Source organism: Dendrobates tinctorius, unplaced genomic scaffold, assembly GCF_039654945.1.
Source record: "Dendrobates tinctorius isolate UK_male_01 unplaced genomic scaffold, ASM3965494v1 ptg000039l, whole genome shotgun sequence".
Classification (NCBI taxonomy): Eukaryota; Metazoa; Chordata; class Amphibia; order Anura; family Dendrobatidae; genus Dendrobates; species Dendrobates tinctorius.
In genome coordinates this window covers 66,783,898-66,810,430 of record NW_027361707.1, presented here as the reverse complement: position 1 = coordinate 66,810,430, position 26,533 = coordinate 66,783,898, and the positions used below count along the sequence as shown (strand labels likewise).

General features: G+C 41.9%; 1 protein-coding gene across 4 annotated transcripts in view; it reads right to left on the bottom strand.

Annotated features, from left to right (window-relative positions):
- Positions 1-26,533, bottom strand: part of PGCKA1 (PDCD10 and GCKIII kinases associated 1) — an 85,710-nt gene that overhangs the window by 10,634 nt on the left and 48,543 nt on the right. For all 4 annotated transcript variants that reach the window (XR_012231981.1, XM_073574730.1, XM_073574729.1 and 1 more), the window contains one exon: positions 980-1,022. The gene's annotated coding sequence lies outside the window, so the exon portion shown is untranslated. The remainder of the gene's footprint in view (positions 1-979; positions 1,023-26,533) is intronic.

Genomic DNA, 26,533 nt, shown 5'->3' with positions numbered 1-26,533 from the left:
CGGCTCCCTCGCTGGTTATTGCTGATCGCGTGAGGCGCTCCTGGATCATTTCTCGTCGGCCACTTCCTGCTGGGCTTCCTGTGGCGCCGACGAGCGATGCGTGGAGCCGGGCGGGAGGACGCAGGATCGCCGCGTCTGACAGGTAAGTAGTGACCCCCGACCGCTGCTATGTCACTGGTGACATCTGCCTGTGTGGCAACTCACTAGCGACCACTTAGCGATGTACCAGCGATCCTGACCACGTCATATCGCTAGTCGGGATCGCTGGTGCATCGCTAGGTGTAACGGTACCCTAAGAATAGGATTCCAGACTGCACTATTCTTGCCATCCGATCGACTGGAAACCACAAGCTGATGACAGTCTGAAGTTCTCCATGGATCACTATGCAGCCATTAAAAATGGAAGCTGTACTAGTGTGAACAGAGGCTGACTAGCTAAAGCTTTGCATGACACATGTACGAGTATAAGGCTACTTTTAGATGAGGTGTAAGGAAAGGATAACAGGCACATAGTAATAATATGCTTTGTTTAGTCATTTTCCAAAAATTGCCTAAGTACAATACACAGCTATATTGACATTAAGGCCGTGACTACACGTTCAGTATTTGGTCAGTATTTTACATCAGTATTTGTAAGCCAAAACCTGGAGTAGAACAATGAGAGGAAAAGTGTCATAGAAGCAAGTCACCACTACCGGACTTATCACCCTCTCCCGGTTTCGGCTACAAATATGGATGTAAAATACTGACCAAATACTGAATGTAACCTAGGTGTCACTATCAGCTCAGTGCCAACTTAGTAAAGTTTATGTGCTTACTCACTGCACCAGGTGCAATTCACCTTAGGGACACCGTGAGAATGAAGAATTTGTAATAAAGTTATTAATAACATGAACTTGATAACTGAGTTACAATTTCTGGCTACAGAGATAGAGATCTCTATGTATTTTTACAGAAAGTAAAAAAAATAAAGTTTTACCTGGGAGGTATTCCATTAAACATCAGAGATGGCAGCCACATACCTGGAGAAAGAATAATTGTCTATTAGTAAAGTTGTAAAGTATGGAAGGTGTGAGAGGCATCATGATGATAGTAACACATATGAATACAATAATATTTTTTTTTTATAAGGCATTAAAAAGACTAAACGCTGAGCATGTGTCATGAATCGTCGGTCATAGACCGGTTACTAATCTACTAAAATATTGTTCAGGACAGTTCTCATTTAAAAAACGACACATCATAAAAAAAAGAAACTGTAGGATTGCTGAGGCTCTGACACCCAACCTAAACTTCACAAAAGTATGACTTGTGCATACAATTATAAAAATCAGACGAGTGCTGAGCTGAGAGAGACACGACTAGGCCGCAGCGGAGGGACGGATGTGTGAGCCGTAACCGCTTCCAGTGTAGACGTATGGTATAAAGTTATGACCGGGACCGTGTTTCAGGGAACAAAGGCAGCCAGTGTGATGAGTGGGCCGACTAACTCTCCAACCTGGGACCAAAGTTATGACCAGGACTGTGTTTCAGGGAACAAAGACGGAGAGTGTGACAAGTGGGCCGACTATCTCACCAACCTGGGACTTGCGGACCAGTGGGTAGTACTGTCGACCCACCTTAGGACCTGTGCTTCGTTTTGTGTTGCCTAGAGAGTGACAACCGTGACGGGCCCAGAAGTGACAGTGACGCCCTTAAGATTGGGGTATTAGTACTAAGACATCACTGGCGATAGTTATTTAATGGTAGTAGTAGACCGATAGTGTGTAAAAAGTATTGTGTCAATATCCTGTTCATCTGAACTACTGTATTCTCGGAACATAACTTGTTTTATTTTCCCCGTTTGTGCTATCCCCTGATATTGTGCTGAAGGCACCCCATTGATTGTGTTAATCGAATAAATAGCATCTGGTTTAAGTACCACTGCCTCCACATTATCTGCTCTGTTGCTTCCGCGTACCTGTTAGCACTCACAGGGCAGTGAACGCGCAGCTCTTAATGCATTATTAGAGAACCTGTCAGCAGGTCAAAGGTGGGCAGATTTTGCTCTTGCTTCATTCCTGCTGCTCCCTTCAGTATTTAGTTGATTTTTTTTTCTTTTTTTTAAATCTACCATCTGGTTCTAGATAGATTGGCTTTTATATTTGGCGCTAATTTGTTTTGTCTTTTTTTTTTACCACTGGTATGTGGTTCATATTGTATTTATCCAGAGCAGCCTAAAGAAATGCCCCTTTGGTCAAAGCAGTTAAAATTTCCATATTTTTAATGTAATTTTTATTGTTTGTCACTGGAATATAGCAGGAAAATAATATGATCCAGAAATGATTAATTTCCCTGTACTTTAACCCCTCAATGACTGCCGATACGCATACAATAGGGGACCTTCTTCCCTCGGGAATAAGTAAATAGTGCCTCCCTGCGGGTGAAATTCCCAATGGTGACAGCTGGCCATGACGGCTGACACCCTGCGGTATCAGCCCTTGCTAGTTTTGTAATCTGTCGGGGCCAATTAACCCAATAAATACGTGGTTAAAAGAACCCCTGTGACAGGATTGACCTCCCGCGATTGTAATTGCTGGTGCCGATCATTGCCATGGTGCTCTGAGGTCATCTGATGACCCCAGGGTATGGTGGCCTGTTGGATCTCACTGATTGAGTCTAACAGGCTGAGTCAGTGGGACATTGGCAGGTCTGAGGCACTGTACTACGTGAGTACAGCAGTGCATGGTACCAGTGATCAAAATAAAAAATATACATGTCCAACAGTGGGACTTAGCGAAAAAAGTTAAATAAAATATGTAAAAAAAAACAAAAAAAAACAAAAAGAGCACAAGAATCATAAAAAGGTGATTGGCTACTAAAAACACAGCTCTTGAGAAAAAAAAAGAAAAAGGGTACATATTTGGTATTGCTGCTTCCAGAAGCGACCCAATCTCTAAAACTGTCATATTATCATTCTGTATGGTGAACACTGTACAGAATAAACTAAAATATAAGAAAAAATATGCCTAATATGTTGCTTTTTTTATCATACTGACACACAAAAAATTAAATAAAAAGCAATCAAAACATCATATGTAAAACAAAAAGGGTATAAATGAAAACGCCAAATAGTCCCAGAAAAAAACAAGTCCTAATATGACTCATTCAGGAGAAAACAAAAAAGTGCTCAGAATATGATGATGCAAAAACAAATCAAGTTTTGTAACATTGTTTTTAGCATGGAAAAGTAGCAACGCATAAAAAAGATAAATCTGATATCGCTGTAATTGTACTGACACAACAAACAAATTGGTCTTATCACTTTTATTGCACAATGAACCACCCAAAAAGATAAAAACAATAACTGAATTGCTATTTTTGTTCATTCTGTGTCTGCAAAAAAATCTGAATAAAAATTTCCAACTCATCATGCAAAAGTTAAGCCCTCATCCAGCTCTGTTGGCCAAAAAATAAAAAATGTTATAGCGCTCAGAATATGGCCACAAAAAACTTTTTTTTTTTGTTTTTAAAAAGCATTTTTACTGTGTAATAGCAGCAAAACATAAAAAACCTGATATAAATCTGGTGTCGCTGTAATCTCACAATAAAGCTGTCTTATCACAAGTACTGCATGATAAACCATGCAAAAATAAAAATAAGAACTATTCTTCACTGCGAAATTAGGCTTGGGCCACATTTATCCTGCGCTCTCCACTGAGCGTGTAAATCTCAAAAACTGCAATTCAGACAAAACCCTGGATGGAACCACTCATTTCTGAGGCACATGGAGTACTTTTGGACGTTGTCTGTTGCGGCGGTGTCACATTATTTTAGGCATCTTTTTAGCGCACAAGTGTGGACGACAACAGTTCTGTGCACACCTAAAAATATGGATACCACAGGAGCAGATGACAAAAAGAATCCAAAGTGTCTCCATCTGCCTCCTTAGAGTGAGTGGTTTCATCTGAATCGTATTTTGTAGGATTTATAGCAATTACATGCAAATGCCAATGTAAAGCACTCAGCATAGAATACAAGAATGTGATCCAGCCTTATACTGAAAGCAATCAAAAAATGTTATGTACTCCAAAATGTTAACAATAAAAACCCTAACTTATCCCACACAAAACCAGCCCCCACTCAGGTCGGTCATCTGTCACTGGAAATATAGGGGTTCCCACGTTACTGGTAAAAGATGCTGGAAAGCAGACAACCCCCAAATAAAATCCTGTGAATTCTGCGCTCCCAAATCCAAATGCCCCCCTCATTCTGAGTCCCACTGTGCCTAAACTGCAGTAAGCGGCCACATGTGTGACATTATTGTAGCGGGGAGAACGCACTTAACAATTTACCAGGTGTGAGTCTGCAGAAGCACAAGCTAGGCACAACGTAAAACTGGCATATTTGCAATTCATCAGAAAAAAGCCTGGCGTGGATGGTACAGAATAGTCACTGCAATCGTAGATAAATTCATTGAGAGGTGCAATTTTTACAATGGGGTAACATTTGGGGTTTTATTGCTGACACTTTCAGGACCCCACAAATGTTGACTATAAACTATTCTAGCAAAATCTATACTCCAAAAGCCAAATGGCGCTCCTTCCTTCTCAACCATAACATGTGACCTAACAGTTTCCTATTTATATATGGGGCAACACTGTATTCGGGATAAATGATGCAATAAATTGTGGGGTCCAGTTTCTCCTATTAACTCCTGTGTAACTGACAAATTTACAGGAAATAAAAAAAATGACATTGCTACAACTAAAATGTTATATTTCCATTTCCTAATGTTATAAAATTCTGTGAGCTATCCCTGGACTCAAAATACTCAGTACATCCCTAGATGAAATCCTTAAGCGGTGAAAATTCAAATATGGGGTCACCTGGGGAGGTTTCTGCTGATCTGGGGCTCGGCAAATGGAGCCCACAATCTATTGAAATAGAATATGTGTTATAAAAGCCAATCCCATCCGATCCCTTCTGTGAGCTCAAATAGTAGTGTACTGTACAGCCACATATGGGATACTTGCCATGTTCAGTAAAAATTTCATAACAAATTACGTGGACCATTTTCTCCTATTACCCCTTGTGGAAATTATACATTTGGTGACAAAACATTATTTTAGTGGAAAAAAATAAATTTTTTGTTTTCACATCAAAATGCTATAAAGTTTTCTGAATCATCTGTAGGTTAATAATGCTCAGTACATCACTAGATTTATTTCTTAATAGGTCTAATTTCCAAAATGGGGTCAATTGTGGGGGATGGGGAATCTGCTTTTTGGCATGTCAGGGGGGGGGGTCAGCAAATGCGACACATTCACAATCTATTCCAGACAAATTTAGACTCCAAAAATCAAATAGTGTCCTTGCCTTTCTCAGCCCTGCCATGGACCCAAACAGCAGTTTTTGACCTCATCGGGGGTATCATCGTATTCAAGAGAAACCGTGTAACAAATTTATGGCGTCCATTTTCTCCCATTTTCCATTGTGAAAATTACAAATTTGGGGCGAAAACAATGTTTTAGTGGAAAAAAATGTAGTTTTCGTTTTCACATGTACATTTTAAAAAGTTCTGTGAAGCACCTATGGGTTAATCATGCTCAAAACAGCCCTAAATGAATTCCTTGATGGGTCTAGTTTCCAAAATGGGGCCACTTGTGGGGGTTTCTTCTATTTTGGCACCTCAGAGGCTCTGCAAATGAGACATGGTGTCTGCAATCTAGTCAGCCAAATTTACATTCCAAATACCACTTGTCGCTTTTTCCCTACTGAGTCCTGCCATGTGCCCAAACAGTACTTCTTGACATCTTGTGGGGTATTGTTGCGCTAAGCCCTGTTTTCACACATCTGTTTTTTGTGTCCGCCAAACGGATCCGTTTCCGTTTTTTGCCGCTAGCGGCTGCTAACGGATCCATTTGGATCCGTTTTTTTGATGGATGCACGGTAGCCGCTAATGCAAGTCTATGGGGAAAAAAAACGGATCCTCCAAAAACATGGCGGATCCGTTTTTTAACGGAAAACGACGGATTTGGACCGATTTTAAAAAAACGGAAGTGTGATCCAGGCCTAAGAAGAAAGTGGGTAACACACTGTGTGATCCAATTTTATGTGTTTCCTCTTGCAAAAATGAAAAAATTTGGGGTAAAGCAACATATTCATGAAAGAAATGAAAATTTTAAATAACAACCTAATTTTATCAAATTCTACCTAACACCTGTCAGTTCAGAATGCTCACTATACCCCTGGATAAAATCCTTGTGAGCGTTTTCTGCTTTTTAGGCACCTTAAGGGCTCTGCAAATGTGATATGACACCTTAAATCTATTTCAGCCAAATTTGTGTTACAACTGTCATATGGTGCTCATTCTTTTCTGAGCCCTGGCTCATAATAGAGCTTTCTGACCACTTGAGGGGTATCAGCACGCTCAGAAGAAACTGGTTAATACTTTTTCAGGCCATTTTCTCGTGTTATTCCTTGTAAAATTGAAAAAAATTGGGGCTAAAGCAACATTTTAGAGGAAAAATTACATTTTTTTTCACTCCACTTTGCATTAATTCCTGTGTAGCACCTGACGAGTTAAAAGATTTCCTGACAACATTTTTGAAGTATTTGATGGGTACAGTTTTTAAGATGGCATTACTCTTGGGCAGTCTACAATATATAGGCTTCTGAAAGTCCAATTAAATGTGAATAGGTCCCTAAAGAAACAGGTTTTGTAAATGTCTTGGGGAAAAAAAGAGAACTTTTAGCCCTTCTAAAATCTATAAAATGACTTTTTAAAAATGATGTAGCTGTAAAGTAGACATGTGGGAAATGTTGTTTATTGATTATTTTGTACAGCATGACTAACTGGTTTAAGGATATCAAAATAGAGATTTTGAAAATTGCTAATTTTTGCATCAAAATTCTGATATTTTCACAAATAAATGCAAAACATATTGACCTAAATTTACCACTAACATAAAGTACAATGTGTCATATAAAAATAGTCTCAGAATCACTGGGATCAGTTGACACGTTCCAGAGTTATTACCACATGAAGTGACACTGGTCAGATTTAAAAAATTTGGCATGGTCATTAAAGTCAAAATTAGTTCGGTCAGTAAGGAGAAAAACTATGGGTATGACAAAAAAAAACCCTGAAAATTTCAATTAAAATTTCTCCCATCTGTGCTATAACTTGAAAGAAGGGGAGAAGGAAAATACAGCAAAGGGAATCGGATATTTATTTATATATTGAAACTGATTTAATTGTAAAAATTAATAAAGAAATATTTTCAGCAAAATATAACAATAAAACCTCTATATTAACCTTTAGTTTCCCTCGGATTCAGACTCTTTACAGATTCTCCTTATGTCCATTTTGTCCCTCAGAAAGCAGATTTTTATCATTCTATTTACTGAGGGTTTGTCTCTGTATTTTTCCTTCTTGTCAGCATGGTGACATGGATGACATGCTGCTTTTTCATTATACCCTATAACAGGGGTCCCCAACCTATAGCTCGGGAGCCACATATGGCTCGCGGTCCCATGAATTGTGGCTCGTGACTGCCAGCTTGGTGCATTAGGTCCAGGTCTAACAAACAGGTATGAAGAGTACATCTCAAAATGGTGAATTGTGTGAGTAGCCCTGCACAGAAGTGTAGATCTGGATGCACATATACTGGTCTTAGGGGTTTAGAGATGATGTAGGTATGGTACGCTGGAGGATGGTACTACCTGTTAGAGGAGGTGCTCAAAGCTGGATGTGACAGTGTGCTGGGAGTCCTTGATGGGAGAATACTGAATGGGGACATTGTGGGAACCCCAGGATCTCGGTGTACTGCTTTGGAGTGATTTCTGTGGAAAAACTTTGGTTATCATTATACCTGTAATGGGGGCTTTGGCTGACACTACTTTGAAGGGAGCTGGATGTGGCTCGCTCCCCTATCTCAGTGATGGATGTGGCTCGCGCCCCTATCTCAGTGCTGGATGTGGCTCACGACCCTCTCTCTAAGCAGAGTGTGGCACTTAATGTCAGAAAGGTTGGGGATCGCTGCCCTATAGGCACAAACTACAGAACAGCTGCACATCTCTCACATCGGAAATTTTTTTTTAATTCACCTCATGTCAGAAGTGGCCGCACCCATAGTACTGGACAGTGTTCATTTCATTTGGAAATGTATTAAGCTGCAAAACTGCAACCTGATCTGCCTATCAATACCAGCAGAGTTAAGGCCCCGTCTCACTAAGCGATCTCGGTAGCGAGATCGCTCTGAGTCACAACTTTTGTGACATAACAGCGATCTCACCAGCGAGATCGCTATGTGTGACAGCGATCAGCGAGCGGCCCCCCTGCCGGGATTGCTGGAAGAACCTCTGGACATTTTTTGGTCGCTGGTCTCCCGCTGGCCAGCACGCATAGCTGCGTGTGACAGGCGGGAGACCAGCGATCAGGTGTAAAAAATAATAAAAAAAATAAAAAATATAGTTATTCTCACCTTCTGACGTCCCATTCAGCCATCCTGCCTCTCTCCACGCTCCGGTCCCAGTGATCCTTTGCACGAATGACCGCCAGATTTCGCGCTCCCGGGAGACTGTGACATCTCGCGGTCATTCGTGCAAAGGATCACTGGGACAGGAGCGTGGAGAGAGGCGGGATGGCTGAACGGGACGTCGGAAGGTGAGAATAACTATATTTTTTATTTTGATTCTATTTTTTACAGCGATGACAAGCGATGCCGGGCGCTCGGCATCGCTGTGCTGATCGCTGGTGAAGCTGTCTGTGTGACAGCTCACCAGCGATCACATAGCGACTTACCAGCGATCCTGACACCTTGATATCGGTGTCGGGATCACTGGTAAGTCGCTTAGTGTGACGGGGCCTTAAGCCTCAATGATGGGCAACACTCTATGATGTCCATAAAACAAGGGCAAATTGGGCTATACGAGGGAACGTTTGCCGTCACCAGAATATTGAAGGTTTTCCAATGGAAAGGTGAACAGCTCAGTTGTTAATCTCTCTATATTTTTAAAACATTACTTTGAACATAAAATTGATATTATAAGACTAAACTATAACAACACTACCATGAGAGACGCAGATTTATTACTGCCCGATCAGAGAGATTAACACTAGACTAGGCACCACACGTATCCCGTTGTCTCATGCCATGTGGCAGATTTGGTGCATCTTGCTTGACATTTAGGCATTTATCCCTACGCCACTTAATGGAAGACTTACTTTAGGCCAATATTTTGCAGTAAGATTTTCGTCCATTTTAAGCCATACTTTTCAGAAAATCATCCTCAATTCCTCTAAGCCACAACCCTCTTTCTAAGGGATGTAATATGTTTGAGAAATCTAACGCAATCTATGAGCAATACAATGTTTTTCTGGTACAAGCAATGACCACTATACCATTAGATGAAAGTCAGCTGAACCAGCGGAGTTCGGCAGGATCAGCCAACTTTCTAATTCATATAGGTGTTTTGTGGTTATACCCAGACCAATTATGTAGAGGGTCATAAGAACTGGGCATCTATAATTTAATGGCCTGATCTTTTGTTCGGTGGAGGAGATTAGTCGCTAACAGATGATTCTAGCATCGTCCCTCTCATAGATTATGCGAATAGCCTCTTCAGAGAGGAGGAAGACTTGAACCTCTGGTACAACTATTGATAGGTGGCAAATACCTTGAAACCTGAAACGTGTCTGCAAATGAAGTCCCTGATGTTTAGCACGATGGCTATCAATCGTGACGATGACTTTTTAAATTGCACTAGGTGTTATCATTCGATAGAGGGTTATGAAAAATGAGCCTTTAGCGGAATCCCCATTTTAACCCATTACAGTGTACGCCCCCATTAAACAGAGCTACCACTCAACAACAGAAAGAAGACAATGAGAAAACATGGATGAATTTACCAGATTAATAAAAATGCTATTTTCTGAGAAATTATTGATTAAAGTGAGGATGCAATCTTAAAGAAAATCTTCAAATTACTAAAAGACACGCATATGGTCCACGTCTCATGGTTCGAAGCTGCACAATCGGACATATGGCTGAACATCTGGTAAAACAGAGCCAATTGCAGACTTGTGCAAAGCTCTTAATGAAATCATAGGTGAAATGTTTCCATGGCTGTCAATCTGTGCGATATGCGCAGCCCATGTACAAATCACACGGCTGTAACTGCATGGTAAATATTCCGCCCTGAGCATACATTACGTCACAAATGCAAAGTGTGAGACAGAGACGTCTTATCTGGAGGAGGCGCTTCTCACAACCACAATGACAGGCTCTGTGCCTTTTATTGGAAACAATTTACATGTTGGCTGAAAATCCGGAGCCAGGAAGCGTTACACAAACCACCGCACCCTTCTTTGTTCTCCACTGCTTGTCAATTTTAATACAAGTCCTTAGGACATATATATTAAATGCTACCAGACCTGAAAAGTCTAGAGTAATTCCAGTGAGAATCCTGGATGGAAACCAACTTCTGTCTCATCCTTTCCTTATCATTATGTTTAATATGTTGCTGGCGTGTTGTATCTGAATGTTATGTGATGCTGTGCTGTGCCCTGTTCCTTGTGGGTGGTGCTTTCCTCTGTCATGGTGGCTTCTAGGTGGTATGTTACATGGCACCTGTGAGGAACATGTCCAATGTCAAGGTATTGGAGATAATTGTCTTGGTTCCCTAATGAGCTGTGTTGCTGGGACACGGCGTCCGCTGTCACCTTGTGCGGTGTATTAGGAAGATACTATTTAGTGAGTAATTATGGTGTACTTTAGAAAGTTAGGCCTGAGCTTGTAGTGTGATGTTACATTCTGATGCGGCCCTTGGAAAGGAAGTCGAGCCATATCTTCCCATATAGTGACATTAGCTGATTGCAAATGGCTACTGAATTATATACAGATGATTAGGTTGGAGAGGAAGGGTCCTTGTATTGTAAGTCCATACAGGTGGAAAACTGAGTCCTCCTTGCCGATCCTGAGACACAAAAAGTGAGTCTCCATCTGTGATAGTGAGGCCTAAGAAAAAGTAAAAAAAAAAAAATGGCGCAAAATTGAACTGGAAATAAAGTCATCACTAATCTGCTGACCTACACATATTATTATTATTATTATTATTATTATTATTATGACTAAAGACTGTTCAGGTTTCGTGCCTCCATGAGTACCGCTATGACCCTTGGAAATTGTAATCATTGTGCTGTGCACCTCTTTCAATATGTAACCACTAAGCTTTTGTACCTCTTTGAATAAAATGAAGGAAAGACAACAGATTGCTCCATTTGAAAACAGCAACAACAGCAAATGCGTAAGTCATAGCTGTATACATCTTTCACAGTTCACCGTAAAGCTCAGGCCGCTACACACCTCATATCCCACATCCATCTTCTGCCTCTGTGCTGCACTGTCCATTCCTGGCTGCAGAATGACGGAATTAAAGATCAGTATGCTTGTTCTGATGGGAGAGTTTTATCTGTCTTTTCCTGAGCTCCTATGAGCTGATTAATGGTCACATATAAAAGAGCTAAAGTGCACGTACACTGCATGATTATCAGGAATGAGCGTTTCTAGGAATGCTCTTTTCCGGATTATCCTGCAGGCCACCAGTCATCCAATTTGCTTTGGATAAAAGATCATCATTCCAGACTGGACATTGAATAAGCAAGACAAGTGCTGCCGAGAACATTGACAGTGTAGATGCACTGAATGATGTATTACTGATCATTATGTGTGCATCTGAAGTATGGTCTACCTATCCCAACAAGTTGCCAATCGGTGGTCATTTAATGAGGCCAGATGAGTAGTGTAAATCAACCTTTTCACCCCAACCATCAAGACGAGATCAATTATGGATTTTAACCATACGGATATTCTCAAGTTTAAAAGTTATCCAGCATCCATAAGATACAGGATAACTTTTCGATTGCTGGGAGTCCAACCGCTAAGCTCCCCAACGATCCTGAGAACTGGGGCTCTGAAGAGCCACCTTTTTGATTGGAGCGGAGGTCAGCCATGCGCACTGTCGCTCCATTTATTCTTATGGGAGTGCTGAATACCAGCCAAGCGCTGCTCTTCAAATCCTTCTGATTTTTCTGCAAAGCAATGCCAGTTCTTAGAGGCACCAAATTTAAGAAGAAAAATCAAATCAGTTCTTTTTTTTTTTTTTCTTTTGAAATTTTGGATCAATAAGATTTTGCATTCTGTTCTGCATTCCACTTTATCACATTATATTCGCAAATCCAAAAGTAAACATGAAAGTGGTGGGAATTGGAGGGTTTCTTAATGAATTTATACCTAGGCTGTGGTTTTCTCTAGCAAAAGTTTGTGAATGAGTAAATTCTGCCCTCGCTCCATGAAATCAGGCAAAAAATAGCTTTACGCTAGGTCCACATGGACCTACTTGTGTTGTGTGTTGAGTTGACGTTGCTGTCATTGCCTCATGCTCCGCATTACAAATTACCGAAGCTGCTCAATCCCTACATCTACTGTATATCAGCAGTGAGGTTATGTGGTTTAGCTATAGGGACACTGACAGAATAATGTGGATTTTGGATCTCTTTAGGAGCTAATATCAGATAAATTTCCATACCTTTAGTCCTCTTAATTAATGTGACTTGTACATAGTGTGCTGGAATTCGTTTCTGAAGTTTCTCACTAAAAAGAAGTTTAGTGCATGTCAAGGACAAAAGGATTGGGCATTCCCCTGAATAACAATGTTTTCACAGGGCAAATATGTCAATATGAAATAGCTGAAACCTTTGTCATCCCAGTGTCTCCACTAAAGACAATGCCGGAGAAGACACACCTCATGGAAAGAGTAATAGTTTCCAAAATCATCTTATTATTCGTTCAAAGCTAAAGGCCCCGTCACACTAAACGATGTCCCAGCGATCCCACCAACGATCCGACATGATGGGATCGCTGGGACATCGTTAGGCTGATCGCTGGTGAGCTGTCACAAGACAGCCCCTCCAGTGATCAGGACCAGCGACGCTGGTTTCTAATGTAAACGTCGGGTATCCAGGAGCCGCGCGACTCCTGGATACCCGCTGTTTACCTTGGAAACCGATGCGCGCTGGGCAGCGGGAGACCAGCGATTGAAAAACGTCCCAGGCCGCTCAAGCACGATCAGCGATAACTGGCAGGGGGACCGGTCGCTGATCCCCGTCACACACAGCGATCTCGCTGGCGTGTCACAAGCGATCTTGCTAGCGTGACGGGGCCTTAAGATAACAAAGCATACTTATAATGGCCCCTAACAACACAAAACTGCACCTGGAATCAATGCTGTGATATATACTGTACCATATTCTGATGCAATATTGCATTTACAGATTTCTCTCTAAATCCTAAATTATTACATCTACTCTTATTCTGCTGAGAATCTACACCAGGTGTTTGGCAGCTAATCTGACAGCTGCATGATGAAGAGGCAGACACCCTGTTTCCAATGATGTATCACTTACTGGCCTCCTTGCTGTAGTAAAATATCTGTTTTATCAGCAGGAGATTATAAGTAGAGGACTTGTAAACCTGTTGCCATGTAGTCATCCATAGTCATGAGCTCTCTTTAACCCCTTAACGACCAGGTGTATTTTTGGTTTAGCATTTTCATTTTTTGCTCCACTTCTTCCCAGAGCCATAACTTTTTTTATTTCTTCATCAAAATGGCAATGTGAGGGCTTGATTTTTTGTGGGATGAGTTGAATGACACCATTGGTTTTACCATGTCTTGTAATTGAAAATGGGGAAAAAGTGTGGTGAAATTGCAAAAAAGTGCAATCTCACACTGGTTTTTTGTTTGACTTTTTTTCTGGGTTTACTAAATGCTAAAACTGACCTGCCGTTATGATTCTCCAGGTTGTTACAAGTTCATAGACACCAAACATGTCAAGGTTCCTTTTCATATAAGTGGTGAAAAAAATTTCCATCACATTTGAAGTGACGTTGAGGGCCTACAGTGGGTACGGAAAGTATTCAGACCCCCTTTAAATTTTTCACTCTGTTTCATTGCAGCCATTTGGTAAATTTAAAAAGTTCATTTTTTTTTCTCATTAATGCACACTCTGCACCCCATCTTGACTGAAAAACCCCCCAGAAATTTAGACATTTTTGCAAATTTATTAAAAAAGAAAAACTGAAATATCACATGGTCATAAGTATTCAGACCCTTTGCTCAGACACTCATATTTAAATCACATGCTGTCCATATCCTTGTGATCCTCATTGAGATGGTTCTACTCCTTCTTTGGAGACCAGCTGTGTTTAATTAAACTCACAGGACTTGATTTTTAAAGGGACACAGCTGTCTATATAAGACCTCACAGCTCGCAGTGCATGTCAGACCAAATGAGAATCAAGAGGTCAAAGGAACTGGCCAAGGAGCTCAGAGACAGTATTGTGGCAAGGCACAGATCTGGCTAAGGTTACAAAAGAATTTCTGCAGTACTCAAGGTTCCTAAGAGCACAATGGCCTCCATAATCCTTAGGCTATGTGCACACGTAGTTTTCGGTGGTGCAGATTTTTCTGCGCAGCTTTTGGAAAAACCGCAGGTCAAAAAGACCTGCGATTTAGGCTGCGGTTTAGCCCTGTGGTTTCACACCTCTACAATGGAGGAGATGTGAAACCGCAGTGGATTCCGCACAAACAATTGACATGCTGCGAATTGTAACCTGCAGCAAATCCGCGTGGAAAAATCTGCAGCATGTGCACAGCATTTTTGGTTTTACCATTGGAAACAATGGTACTGTACAATACAGCAGAAATTGCTGCAGACCCGCAGGACCAGAAACGCTGCGGATCCGCAGCAGAATCCACACCGTGTGCACATAGCCTTAAATGGAAGAAGTTTGGGACCACCAGAAGTCTTCCTGGACCTGGCCGTCCAGCCAAACTGCCTGTGTGAGAGGTAAAGAAGAACCCCAATATCACTGTGGCTGAGCTCCACAGATGCAGTAGGGAGATGGGAGAAAGCTCCACAAAGTCAACTATCACTGCAGCCCTCCGCCAGTCGGACCTTTATGGCAGAGTGGGACGACGGAAGCCTCTCCTCAGTGCAAGACATATGGAAGCCCGCATAGAGTTTGCTAAAAAAACCACATGAAGGACTCCCAGACTAAGAGAAATAAGATTCTCTGGTCTGATGAGATGAAGATAGAATTTTTTGCTGATAATTCTAAGCGGTATGTGTGGAGAAAACCTGACACTGCTCAACATCCTGCCCATTACAGTCCCAACAGTGAAATATTGTGGTGGCAGCATCATGCTCTGGGGGTGTTTTCAGCTGCAGGGACAAGATGACTGGAAACATGAATATGGCCAAGTACAGTGATATCCTGAATGAAAACCTCTTCCAGAGTGCTCTGGACCTCAGACTTGGCCGAAGGTTCACATTCCAACAAGACAATGATCCTAAGCACACAGCTAAAATAACAAAGAAGTGGCTTCTGAACAACTCTGTGATCATTCTTGACCGGCCCAGCCAGAGCCCTGACCTAAACCCAATTGAGCATCTCTGAAGAGACCTGAAAATGGCTGTCCACCAACATTCACCATCCAACCTGACGGAACTGGAGAGGATATGCAAGGAAGAATGGCAGAGCATCCCCAAATCCAGGTGTGAAAAACTTGTTGCATCATTCCCAAGAAGACTCATGGCTGTACTAGCTCAAAAGGTGCTTCTACTCAATACTGAGCAAGGGATCTGAATACTTATGACCATGTGATATTTCAGTTTTTTTTAAAATAAATTTGCAAAAATTTCTACATTTCTGTTTTTTTCCAGTCAAGATGGGGTGCAGAGTGTTACATGTATGAGAAAAAAAATGAACTTTTTTGAATTTACCCAATGGCTGCAATGAAACAAAGACTGAAAAATTTAAAGGGGTTTGAATACTTTCTGTACCCACTGTATATGACAGAAAATACTCAAAATTGACACAATTATAAAATCTGCACCTCTCAAGGTGCTCAAAATCACATTTTGAAAATTTGTTGTGCAATTTCTCCTGAGCAAGACAATACCCCAAAGGTGGGGAAAAACAACGGTTAGGGCGCGCGGCAGGGCTTGCAAGGGAAGGAGCTCCATTTGACCTTTTGACCTTTCTTAAAAATGTCTGGAATCGAGTGCAGACGCAACATCGCATTTGGAGAGCCCATGATGTGCCTAAACTGTGGAAATCCCCCATATGTGACCCCAGTTTGGAAACTATACCCCTCAAGGAAATAATCAAGATGTGTGGTGAGCATCTTAAATCTCCAGGTGTTTCACAGAAATTCATAACATTGAGCTGTAAGACAAAAAAAAAATCACAATTTATCCACAGAATGTTCTTTTAGCCCCAAATTGTTTATTTTTGCAAGGGTAACAGAAGAAAATGGACCCAAAAAGTGTTGTGCAATTTCTTCTGAGTATGTTAATACCCCATGTGTGGTAGAAAACGACTGTTTGGGCACACGGCAGGGCTCTGAAGGGAAGAGTCAACATTTGACTTTCTGAACGCAAAATTGGCTGGAATCATTAGCGTACATGTCACATTTGGAAAGCCCCTCCTGATGTGCCTAAACAGTGGAACCCCCCACAAGTTACCACATTTTGGAATCTAGACCCCTCAAAAAATATATCTAGATGTGTGGTGAGCACCCTGGACCCCCAGATGCTTCACAGAAGTTTATAAGAGACGTTGAGCTGTGAAAATAAAAAAAAAATCCCACAAAAATGTTATTTTAACCCCAATGGTTTTTGTTTTTACAAGGTTAACAGGAGATATTATACCATACAATTTGTTGTGCAATTTCTTCTGTGTACGCCGATACCCCAAATGTGGGGGAAAACTACTATTTTAGTGAACGGTAAGGCTCGGAAGGGAAAGAGCCGTTTGGCTTTTTGAGCACCCGTTTGGAGAGACCCTGATGTACGTAAACAGTGGAAACCCTCAACCATGATCTATGAAAATGAAAAAATTATATTTATTCCCACAAAAATGTTGTTTTAGCCACAAATTTTGTGGTTCAATATATTTTTTATTGAAATTAGAATTAACAATTGATGTTTCAACATACATCAAAATCAAATTTGGGTTGCACAACAGGTACATAGTCCCAAATTTTATAATTTTCATAAGGATAGAGGGGAAAATGGACCCCAGAATTTGTTGTGCAATTTCTCCTGAGTACACTGATACCTCATATGTGGTACAACTACTTTTGAGGCACAGTGCAAAGCTCAGAAGGGAAAAAGCCATATAGAGTTCAAATTTTTGCTGGAATAGTTTGTGGGTGCTATGTCCCATTGGCAGAGCCCATGAGGTACCAGAACAACAGAAACCCCCTGTGAACTCATGTGAACTCATTTTACAAACTACACTTCCCAATGAATTCATCTAGGTTTGCAGTGACCATATTGACAACCACATGGGCCTCACAGAATTTTATTCCATTGGGAGGTGAAGAAAGAATACATTACATTTTTACCACTAAAATGTTGTTTCAGTCCAAGTTTTTAATTTTTTAAGGGCTAATAGGAAAAAATGGACAGTTTGTTATAAAAAATTCTCAGTGCGCCAATACTCTACATGTAATCGGGAAATAATTTTCAGGGACAGTGCAAAGCTCAGAAGTTAAGGAGCGCCATATTATAGTGCAAATTTTACTGATATGGTTTGCGGGTGCCTGACCCACTGGGAGAGCCCCTGAGGTGCCAGAACAGCAGAACCTCCTCAATAATGACCCAACTACAACTCTCATTGAATTAATCTAAGGATGCAGGTGTGTCACAGAATTTTATAACATTGGGCAGTGAAGAAAAAATAACTACATTTTTACCACAAAAATTTTGTCTTAGCCCCAGATTTTACATTTTCACGTGGGAAAGTAGGTAAAAATGGCACCAAAATTTGTCCCACAATTTCTGCCGAATGTGTGAAAACCCCATATAAGGCTGTACAATACTGCTTTGTCATATGGCTAGAATAGTTTGCAGACTCCATATACAGAGCCACTAAGTGCTAGAAGAGCAGAATTCCTCCTTAAGTGACCGCATTTTTTAATTATACCCCTTTGGGAATTTATCTACAGGTATAATGATGATTTTGACTTCATGGGCGTTTTCTAGAAATAAGCAGCAGTGGATGTTGCTGAGCAAAAATTGCAAATCTGCTATTGTAGTGCCCAGTATGCTACACTTCCCAACCATGACGTACTGAGTACATCCAAGGTCGGGAAGGGGTTAAAAGATAAATGCATTCTGGCGACTCAGTATCAAAACAGCCATGCCCAGTCGCTCCTCTTTGTCTTCACCAAAGAATAAAAAGAACAGGTGTACAAGGCCTCAAACTAAGAAGCAGGAAAACATGTAAATGTAACAGTGTGTGCCACGAAGCTTGACATTCCCCAGCCTTATGCGGCATTTGTGTCTAGAGACTGCCACCTACTGCGCTGTGGGAACCCTGCGGAACTAAAGCCCCCTTCACACATAGCGAGATCGCTAGCGATATCGCTAAAGCATCACCGATTTTGTGACGCAACAGCGATATCGCTAGCGATCTCACTACATGTGACACTTACCTCCGACCTGGCTGGATATCCGCTGGATATTGCTGATGGCGCGAAATCGGCCTGGTCCATTTCTCGTTGTCTGCTTTCTGCTGGCACCGACGAGCGACTCCATGGACGCGGGCGGGAGACGTCACCCTCACTGCGTGTGACAGGTAAGTGACGACCGCCGACCGCTGTTGCATCGCTGGTGAGATCTGCCTGTTTGGCAGCTCACTAGCGACCATTTAGCGATGCACCAGCGATCCTGACCGGGTCGTATCGTTGTCGGGATCGCTGGTGCATCGCTAAATGTAACGGGACCTTAACAGGTAGGGTTTTGGGAAGGAAGAGCCTAGACGTTGCACCAGGTCATGTTGGCTTGATGATGTAGTTCCCTGATATCAGAGGCCAGAGCAGCAAAGCAGGAAGAGATTTTTTGCCTACCGGTGAGACAAGCAGGATGTGTGTGCAAGGGGACCCTGAGGCCAAGATCCCAGAATGAGCCAAAAGGCATGAACTAGTGTGTTACCGTGTGCGGGGTCAAGACGCCGACGGTCAAGTTCAGTGAAGTGAGTAAGGTCCAGACGACGTCAGTCAAGACCTGAGGTCCAGATCCATGCCAGGCAAGATCCGAAAACCAGTCTGCGCCAGTCGAAACCCGGGACCCTTCCCTCTAATTTTTTATTGACAATGGCAAGGGCCTGTTTATCTCTTGTGGGTGCACTACCCATTATAGGATAGGTTTCATTTTTATTACAAAAATTATTATAGCATTATTTAGCCCCTTTTATTATGAATGAAGAAAGAAGAGCAATGCTTTTCCTCTGCAGAACTAAATGCTGTTTGTATAACAAGCCTTGGAGAGGTGTTAAAGGGTTTTTTTGACTATCGAATATTGTTTAGATGTTTGACCAAAGAATGTTCGATCGTAAAATTCCTACTGACTTTGAGAATGAGGCCCTCTCCAGGTGACCACATTAGATAAGGTGTTGAGTAGGACTGGAGAATCCAACTATAGTCTATAGAAGATATTGGTTCAAGAGCAGAAAGCATCTGAAGCATATAAATTCGAGTTTACTAGTATGTAACAGCCAATAATGTGCAGTTGTGCTCAAATGTTTACATAACCCAGCAGAATTTTTGCTTTCTTGGCCTTTTTTCAGAGAATATGAATGATAACACCAAAACTTTTTCTCCACTCATGGTTAGTGGTTGGGTGAAGACATTTATTGTCAAACTACTGTGTTTTCTCTTTTTAAATCATAATGACAACCCATAGCATCCAAATGACCCTGATCAAATGTTCACATACCCCATTTCATAATACCATGAATTACCCCCTCTAACATCAATGACAGCTTGAAGTCTTTTGTGGTAGTTGTGGATGAGGTTCTTTATTTTCTCAGATGGTAAAGCTGTGCACTCTTCTTGGAAAAAATCCTCCAGTTCCTGTAAATTCCTGGGCTGTCTAGCATGAACTGTGCGGTTGAGATCTCCCGAGAGTGGCTCAATTATATTGCGGTCAGGAGTCTGAGAGGGCCACTCCAGAACCTTGACTTTGTTCTGCTGTAGCCAATGACAGGTTGACTTGGCCTTGTGTTTTGGATCGTTGTCATGTTAAAACGCACAAGTACGTTCCATGCGCAGCTTCCAGGCTGATGATTGCAAATTTGCCTCCAGTATTTGCTGATAACGTAAGGGAAACCTTCAAGAAGAATCTGAAGACCCACCTGTTCAGACAAGCCTACAGCCTGCAGTGATCCTTGGTCTACTGAACCACCGCCCAACCTGCTCTACCCTCTCCTATTGTATCCTCACCCATCCCTGTAGACTGTGAGCCCTCATGGGCAGGGTTCCCTCTCCTTATGTACTTGTGTGTCCCTTGTCTTACACATGTTTATTATACTTGTCTAGATTTCCCCCTTTTCACATGTAAAGCGCCATGGAATAAATGGTGCTATATAAATGCATAATAATAATAATAACGTGCTGCATTCATCTTTCCTTCAACTTTGACTAAGTTTCCTGTGCCTTTGTAGCTCACACCTCCCCAAAACATCAGCGATCCACCTCTGTGCTTTACAGTAGGAATGGTGTTTCTTTCATCATAGACCTTGTTGATCCCCCTCCCCAATTGTAATGTTTATTATTGTGGCCAAAATGTTCAATTTTGTGTAAGGAGGTAGCGGGGACCCTCGGTTGCTCCCTCTCCCCTTCCCTGATGTGGCCCCTGATGTGGGTATATGGGCATGGGACTATGGGATGGAGGATATGTATGATGGGTATATGGGCACGGGCCTATGGGATGGAGGATATGTATGATGGGTATATGGGCACATGCCTATGGGATGGTGGATATGTATGATGGGTATATGGGCACGGGACTACGGGATGGAGGATAATTATAATTTGTTGTAACTAACCACAGTTAGTTACTATGCCCGGGCAGCGCCGGGCTCTTCAGCTAGTTCATTTATATAGCGCCATTTATTCCATGGCGCTTTACATGTGAAAAGGGAAATATAGACAGCTACAATAAACATGTGCAAGACAAGGGACACACAAGTACAGAATGAGAGAGGACCCGGCCCGCGAGGGCTCACAGTCCACAGGTATGCTGTAATATGTTCCTGATGTGTATATGCTGTGCTTGTCTTGTCTAAAGGTTTCACCATTGTACAATGTAATGTATGTATAAGGACTGTGTGTGCCTCACAGGGGACTTATGGCTCCTGGGAGCCATTGCCTCTGTTGCTGTAGCCGTTGTTGTGAATAGGGACAGCTTATGAATTGTACAACATGGAGAGCAGCTGTGATCCTGAGGTAACCCACATTGACCTGGGGCTGGGACTAGAACTGTCCTTTCATGTACAAGGGGCCAGGTGCTCACTGACTGTGACCTAGTGACCTAGTGGACTCACCCAAGACTACCACCCCATGCCACCTTGTTACATTTGGTCTCATCACTCCAAATTACCTCGTTCCAGAAGTATTGAGGCTTGTCTCTGTGCTGTTTTGCATATTGGGGAGATACTTTGTGTCATTTGCACAGTAATGGCTTTCTTCTGGCGACTCCACCATGCAGCCCATTTTTCTGCAAGTGCCTCCTTATTGTGCCTCTTGAAACAGCCACACCACTAGTTTACAGAGAGTGCAGTATTTCAGCTGATGTTATTAGTGGATTTTTCTTTGCTTCTCGAGCAATTTTCCTGGTAGTTGTGGACAAAATTTTTGTTGGTCTACCTGACTGTGGTTTTGTTTTTACAGAGCCCCCGATTTTCCATTTACTAATCACAATTTGAATGCAGCTGACTGGCATTATCAATTTCTTGGATATCTTTTGTAACCCTTTCTTGTTTTATACAGTTCAACTAACTTTTCCCATAGATTCATTGACAATTCTCTTGCTTTCCCCATGACTCACAATCCAGAAACATCAGTGGCTGGATGAAAGATGCAAGAGTCTGTCGCATGGATCCCAGAAACTCACTCAGCTTTTATGCACACACTGATTACAAGCAAACAGGTCACAGGTGAGGATGTTACCTTTAGTAGCCATTCAAACCCATTTGTGTCAACTTCTGTGCATGTTATCAGGCCAAAATCACCAGGGTATGTGAACTTTTGATCAGAGTAATTTGGATGTTTTGGGTTGTCATTATGATTTAAGAAGAGAGAAGTGGAGAAAAAGTCTTGGTGTTATCATTCATATTCTCTGAAAAAAGCCAAGAAAGCCAAAAATTCCACCAGGGTATGTAAACTTTTGACCACAACTGTAATTTCCATGCTTGTGTGTAAAAGTTTACGTTCCCTAACATGGCATATGGACATCATGGATGCGAACTTCCTCTACAAGTAGATGAAAAAAAAAAAGGAGTTTCTTTTTTACAGTCATACAGTCATAGTAATGATTTATAGTTGAGGAAAAACATATTCTTCAGTGTCCACATTGCTTCCAGTTAATATTTAGCTTGGTGCTGTGTTTGTTAGCCAAGTGTAATAGTTCTGTTTCATTTTTAACACACAATGTCCTGCAGAACAAGGCAGGTGATTCATGGGTTGTTATGGACATGAACAATGCAGTGCTAACCTTGTAGATAAAACTACAATTACGATGACTGTAGACATGATGCCAAAATTACATTAGTGCTGGTCTGTGAATTTCATCTAAAATTTCATTCAATTTTCTGTAAACTGAAACTGTCCAACAGAACTTCTAGATAAATTTCCATCAATGTTACTGTTCATGAGTGTCCTACTTTTTTTTGGTAGATAACCAAGGGATTTTTTACCCCAAAGCTGGTCATCTCGTGACATCATGTCAGGATATGTCAAGTCAAAAAGAAAGATATTGAAGGAAACATCTGTATATCATTTTTATGATTCTTGTAGACCTTTCATTGGACCACCACCCTGGCTTCTTTGGAACCTGTGAGAAGGGTCAGAGCCAACACTGTCCTTGAGATCAATATCTTGCATCCACTTAGCTGCTGTAGGAATGTAGGATCTCGCTTCTCTTTCTGCCTGCAGGTTGTATGCAAACTAGATGCCACCTGTCACATTTACACAGCATATGTGTGCGCGGGGACGTGAGAGAAGCCAAGATTATATTTCCTGCATATATAAAACTTGGATCATTACTTGTTTCTGCAGTCAAAGCAATATCATTTTATCATTGCAGTGAAAACTAAAGTCCTCCAGAATAATTATTTATCTAGTCCTCCAGAATACCGATCAATTATTTTGCTCTAGTGTTTGCCAAGGAATCTGAATCGTTGGATCAGGCCATAGTATACACTAAACTAATGTATACCATCAATATATCAATACATATAGCATAAATACATAATCTGGACAAAAGTATTGAGGCTGGAGTAGAGCAGAAACATTTGCAGGTCCCTCGTCCGATGTCCACGGTGGAACGCCATTTCCACTGTCCTGAGAACTTCCTCTGCCAACAGTTAAAAGTTGGCATCCTGAGCAGGCAGTCAAAATCTGGCACCTCAAGTGTTTACAAAGACAACATCATGACCAGGGCCCTGTGAATCTTTTTTCAGCTGTAATTGGGATATCTACACATTAAACATACAGGAGTATCCCAATCTAAATATATCAACATTGAGTTTCCACTTTGCATCTAAAACAACTTCCACTCTTCTGTGGAGGCTTTCTAACTTGTAGGATGTCTAAGGTTTTTTTTTATTCAGAATAGCATTTATGAGATGAGACACTGATGTTTGATGAAAAGGGCTCACAATCTCTTATCTAGTTTATCCTAAAGGTGTTAAATGGAGTTGAGGTCAGGGCTCTCTGTGGCCGGTAACATTCTTCCACATCAAACTCACCCAACAATGCGTTTATGGACATTGAAAAACATCTCCACAGCATTATCTCTTCTCCACAAAAGGTGGAGCAGTTGGCACAATGTAGTCAGACTGGTAATGATCTCCAGGTATTTGTCAAATCCAGACTGGTTCTTTAGACCGTTATGTATAGAAGTCTGGTTCATCACTACTCAGACCATGTTTCCAACATGTGTGCAATGTGCTTTACAATGCTTATGTGCTTGGTGATGTAAGACGTACATGTAGATGCTCAGCCATGGAAATCCATGCCATGAGCGTCCATCACACAATATTTGTCCTGATGCTAATCCAATCGGAGGTTTAGCGCTCTTGAGTTATTACAGTTCGGAGTCAGTTGGTGTCTTTTATACCTCCTGCTCCTCAGCAATCGGTGACCCCGCTCCGTAACTTTATGTGGTCTCCACTTTGTGGTGGAGTTGCTGTGATTACTTTCACTTCTCAATCATAGGTGATTGTGGAATATTTGGGAGAGAAGAAATGTCATAGTCTGAACTGACTTGTTCCAAACTGATATCCTATTACAGGATCATGCTGATATCAGTGAGCGCTTTACCACCACCCATTCTTTTACATGTGTTAGTAAAGGCAGACAGCATGGCCATGGGCAAGATGTTATATAATGTGACTGCATGCCCAACATGAATTAAATTATTAAGAATCGTGTCCTAATACTTTCATCCATGTAATATAGGTTACTAGATGTAATACACTAGGTGTATTTTGGGGGAAGGCAAGCTTCATATCAAAGATAGAATCTAGACCTATTTGGGATCACACTTATGAACTCCTTAGTGTTCCTATTCCATTTTCCACTTCCGTGCTAACATTTGAGCACCTGTGTAAACTAAATATCAGGTTCTTACCACCAATCAAAAATATGTGCCTAGAATGAGTCTTTTTCTTATCCAGGAACACCTTGGCAGCCATATTGGTTGACTCTATGGTATGTTACCTACATTCAGTGAAAGTGAAGGTAGTATTTATTCATTACCCCTATTTATTATAATCATGGTTGGACCATACATGGCAAGCACTTTTATACATTTTGTATCCCCCTATTTATACGGTCCTCACTCCTCTTGGTATATGATAAATATCGTAATGTTTGATATTGTCTGTACATGTCCCCTCTAAGTGCTACAGAATATGTTACCGCTATAGATATAAAATAATTATCAATTACTGAACATTCTACCATTATCACTGCTTCTTTTTCACCCTTAGGCCTCTTTCATACTTCAGTTTTTTGCCATCAGTCAAAATCCGCCAAAATTTGAAAATGGCGGATCCGCTTTTTCTTGTTGCGGATCCGCCATTTTCCCCATTGGGATACATTAGTGGTGGATTTTGACGGATGGTCGTCCGTTGCATCCGATATTCGGCGGATCCGCAAAATTCTTTGCTGATTCTGTCTGAGGGGGACGGAGCTTGTAACCTTTTTTTTCGCCGTCAAAATGGCGGATGACAGCGGATCCGCCGTAATCCGCCATGCGGTAGAATGGGCGCCTATGGGCGGCGGATCCGCCGGGATCCGCGATTTTGCGGAATCCGCCGGCAGGATCCGCAAAATCGCACTGGGCATGCCCAGAAAAAAAGATACTTTTCCAGACAGTCCCAAAACTATATAAGGTGGGCTAATTGGGCCCAGACATGCAGTGTCAGCCAGCAAGCCTGCCAGAGGACACCCACTAAGCCTGCCAGAGGACACCCACCAAGCCTCTGCCACAGGACACCCACCAAGCCTGCCAGAGGACACCCACCAAGCCTCTGCCACAGGACACCCACCAAGCCTGCCAGAGGACACCCACCAAGCCTCTGCCACAGGACACCCACCAAGCCTGCCAGAGGACACCCACCAAGCCTCTGCCAGAGGACACCCACCAAGCCTGCCAGTACCAGCTCACCTACAAGTGTGAGTATACCTATTTATGACATTTCTGTGTGTGTGTGTATGGCCTGCTAGTGTGTGGTCTGCGAGTGTTGCATGTCTGTTTTTTTTTTTTTCATACTTTTTTTTTCTGTTGCTTGTGTACTGCATTTTATTTTCATACAACTGTAATTATATTGTATTTTTTATGCTGTGATTGAGTGGTGTATGGTATGTGGTGTAATTGGGCCCAGACAATCCGGCACCAGCAACACTGAAGACACCAAGCAAGATATCTGACTGCAGCCTGATAGAAGATTGAACCTGCCTGCCTGCCCAGCTGCAAGTCTACCACCTGCAAGACCCCTGGAGCGTGTGTGTGTGTGTGTGTGTATGTATGGCCTGTGTGTGTGTAATGCATTTTTTATTTTTTTTTTTCCATTTTTTTTTTTTCTGTTGCATGTGTACTGCATTTTATTTTCATACAACTGTAATTATATTGTATTTTTTATGCTGTGATTGTGTGGTGTAAGGCCGGTTTCATATTTGCACTTTATAGCGCAGCGATGACCCGCACACGGCCGCCGCTAATCCTCGTCCCATCCGGTCATCGCCGCCTACTAGCGCACATGGACGCTTGGGATCTGCGCACCCTATGTTTAGTATGCGGTGCGCAGATGGTGCGCTGGCAGGATTTTACTGTGTGCTGCGCACTTTTGAAGGTGTGCCATGCGCGACAAAATGCAACATGCTGCATTTGGCGCACAAGGGCACACCTTCA